This window comes from Bidens hawaiensis, unplaced genomic scaffold (genome assembly GCF_021521415.1).
Source record: "Bidens hawaiensis isolate Kalapana, Puna unplaced genomic scaffold, B.hawaiensis_p1.1 tig00014462_1, whole genome shotgun sequence".
Classification (NCBI taxonomy): Eukaryota; Viridiplantae; Streptophyta; class Magnoliopsida; order Asterales; family Asteraceae; genus Bidens; species Bidens hawaiensis.
The window spans coordinates 50,142-53,845 of NW_027492257.1; the positions used below are offsets into that span (position 1 = coordinate 50,142).

General features: G+C 38.4%; 1 pseudogene across 1 annotated transcript; it reads right to left on the reverse strand.

Moving 5' to 3' along the window:
- Positions 1 to 1,068: 1,068 nt before the first annotated feature.
- On the reverse strand, positions 1,069 to 2,883 carry LOC143546737 (UDP-glycosyltransferase 76G1 pseudogene; annotated as a pseudogene). The gene is made up of 3 exons (XR_013137641.1): positions 2,877 to 2,883; positions 2,387 to 2,668; positions 1,069 to 2,314 (listed from the first exon to the last, which is right to left on the reverse strand). The product of XR_013137641.1 is annotated as a UDP-glycosyltransferase 76G1 pseudogene (transcript).
- Between the last annotated feature and the right edge of the window lie 821 nt (positions 2,884 to 3,704).

Below are 3,704 nucleotides of genomic sequence, written 5' to 3' on the forward strand. Positions count from 1 at the left end.
GCTACGCACGTGCCATGCTGGTAGTTGGTGGGTAGGCAGCGGCTGATAGTGACATGGCCGGCTGTGTACTATTCCTTTTCCGCCGGCTGTGTACTATTCCTTTTCCACCAACTGCAGGCTATGTACGTGCCACGACAAGGGTTGGTGAGTATGCAGCGGCTGATAGTGACATTTTGTACTAGAGCGTGCTCCTCGTACTGTTATCGGTGAGCTGTCACCCTGTGATTGGTTCATGGGCTGCTTTGGTCAGATCTTGTTTATTTTGTCCATACCTTGGTAGGTATGGTACAAAAGATCTTTCAGAAGCGTACGGACTGGCTCATTTGGGCGGGAGTATTCCCGCCTTGCTCATTCCTTCAGGTGACACTGAATTATTGAGTTAGTGCCTTGTGCGTGTAGCCTTGCTATTAGTGCGGGTAGCCTTCCCTGATGGCTTGTATCCGCAACTGCGGGAACAGGTGGGGTACTTCACCATTGGGAGGCTTTTCCTGCGGGAACAGCTGGCGTACTGCGCGTAAGGTCTTCATCTCTGAGCATGGTTGGTCCTTGCGCAGACGTCCCTCTTCAAGGTGAGTCTTGCGGGTCCAACTGGGCTCTGCTGGGACCTACCTCTTCAGTTATGTTTTTTTTCCTGGGTTGATTGTTATTCTAAGCTTGCCTTTCAAAAAACGGTTGATTTATAGTTTGGTTTGGTTTGGTTTGGTTTCTCAGTTTGATTCTTCGTTTTTTCCAGCTTCGGCTTTTTCTTTTTTTCCTTTCGATCCACACCCCTAGTTTCTTCCCTACAGTTATATTTGATTCGGAAATACACGTGTAGTAAATTTGTCTACACAATCAATTTTATCATGTCTGGAGTTGGAAAGAGTGAAAGACTTTAAAGTTTGTGCTAAATTAAAAACAAAAAAGCATTACTTTACTATTAACATAAACTACAAAAATCCAAATAACATCGCAAAATAGATACCGGCCATGAGACACTTGTTATTTTCGATGATTGGTATGCACAAACTCATGAATGCCACTATATATTTACAGGTATATTAAATTTGTATCTATAGTTTGATTCACTAGAAAATCCTTTTCTTTCTTTATTTTCTTTATCGGCAGCAAAGGTGTAAAACCAAACATTTTAAAACGTTTAGTTCTCGTTGTTTATCTATCAAAATTATCTCAAGCAATCAATTGGCAACAAGTCAACAATTACGTGAACAGCTTAAACAATCCTAATCCATCACTCTTGCGGTAGAATAACATATGTACTATTCATACAGGAACAAACGGTTAAAATGCGTTAAAGAGTCCTTACTAGCAAGTTATTAGATAGACGTTTAGATATCATATATGAAGCTTCAAACAAGAAATTTCAAAATAGAACATTATATTATTTTGTTTTATTTTCGTTACAAGTACAATCAAAGTGATTTGTTAAAACTAAAACGATGAAATGTAGTCAACCAAATTCTTTAGTGACCGGTGTGAAGATCCCTCCTCTTCGAAAGAGATGTCCACCTCCTTCTTCAAACGATTTATTCTTTCTCGTATGTCTTCACCTTCTTTCTCCAACATTAATCTTTTTACAACCTTCTCTATGTCATCCCTTTTAAAACCATTCTCCAACAAAATACCAATCTTCCAAACATCATTCACGTATGTTGCAATTAACGGTTGCCCGACATCATAAGGCGAACAAATCATAGGAACTCCTTCACATACGCTCTCCAATGTTGAATTCCATCCATTGTGAGTCCAAAAACACCCTGTCGCCTCATGTGCTAGCACTTCCTTATGAGGACACCATTTGACTATGCGCCCCCTATCACCCATTTGTTCTAGGAACTTCTCAGTCAAAGACTCGAGCCATCCGGAACCCTCAACCACATCTGATCGGACCACCCACAAGAAAGGGTAACCGGTGTTTTCCAATCCATAAGCCACTTCTTAAAATTCTAACTCGGTTATTTTTGCAAGGGTCCCAAAACTTACGTATATCACGGATTTGGGAGCTTGAGCATCAAGCCATGAGAAAAAGGTTCGATCAGGTTCAAAAAGATGCTCGAGGACCTCGAAGATGGCAAATACTTTTGAAGTGGGCCTAATGTGAACCTTGGAATATGAAAATCGTGGGTAAGGGTTTGTAATATAGCCTCTTCGGGTTCTATGAAGGAATTCCAAATGATTCCTGCTGATGCCTTGACTTGCTTAATCACTTCGGTGAGATATTTCCCCATACCATTCGGGTTTATCCTTGCGGTCTTTATGACATCTTTAACTTTCAAAAGGGGATATTCTGGAACAGACTCTTCATATTCCGAATCTACATGCAACATATATAATATAAACATAGATTAATTTATAACATAAATTATGTTCATATATATTATAGTACCTTTGCTTGTAAGGTTGAAGTAACCCTTTTCATATAAAAAAGATGTATCACGACAAATAAGAAGCGAAACAATGTTGCACGCATAAAACACCACTCGAGGAACCTTCAATGAGTCGACGACCTCCTGCGAAATGTAGTATTCGACATCTGTGATTACACATGCCACAGGTGGCTCATCGGGTTCAGCCAACAACCCAGCCAGACACTCCTTAAATGAAGCCACCGAGTTTTCATTATGGTACGTAAGGAAATCAAAGATAAAATTCCCGCTCTCGCGTTTTGCTGAAAATCAAAGATAAAATTCCAGTGACCAAAAGCATGGACCGTGCATCTTTATACACAGGATCATGGTCATCCTAGAATCTTCAGCATGATACGCGCTGACTCCGTACAATTCTCTGAATCAGAAACATTTATTTCCTCAAAAATAGGGGGTCGTGTAACCTGTTGCACGGGCCGTGCTCGACGTTCCATTCTCTCTATATATTACAAGCCATCTTCAATATTTCATTCATACCAAACTAAAAAATTCCTTAAATGGATAACAAGATAATGGAATGGAAACCGGTGAAGAAGTTCAATAATGGGGAAAATCTTCACATCTTGAAGAATAAATCACGAGGCTTCAAAGTATAGTGTTTAATAACTCGGACTTTTCATCTATTATTATGTTAACCAAAACCCGAACCGTTTTATGTTCGGGAACTTTTATCGGTAAAATTATCACGTTTATCGAGTAGATAATATTTTATTTAATTGTATATTATATTTAATTATAATATACAAAATAACTTTGACTTATATACATAATTAACCCAAAATATAAACTTTTATCTTTCTTTGTACCATTCTTAATCATCAGGGACTAAAGTGAAATTTTGTTATAATCCATATAATCAAACTGGATATCCCTGACCCAAACCCGAATCCAAATTCATTTCTTAAACCCAATTACCAATTGTTAAGTCTTGGACCACAATTTACGTAATAATTATGGTAATTGAATCATTTAGCATATTGTACATCCTATAATCGGCTTAACCGACAACCCAATTTTGTTAACACAATCAATTTGATCCGTTCTTCCTCATTATCGAACCGTCGGTGACCTAGAGATTGTTATACAAGAATACGATTGTTTTAATGCAACTAAATTAGCAGATTTCTTCCTCAAACCCTAGCCGACATTAACCCTCTATATAACTGGATTATCATCATCATTTAATCAGTTGTTCATCATCACCTTCTTTGGTCATCCATTATCTTGTTCAATTACACCTCTATATGAGGTAATTAATCTGTGCATCTTGATCGCTGA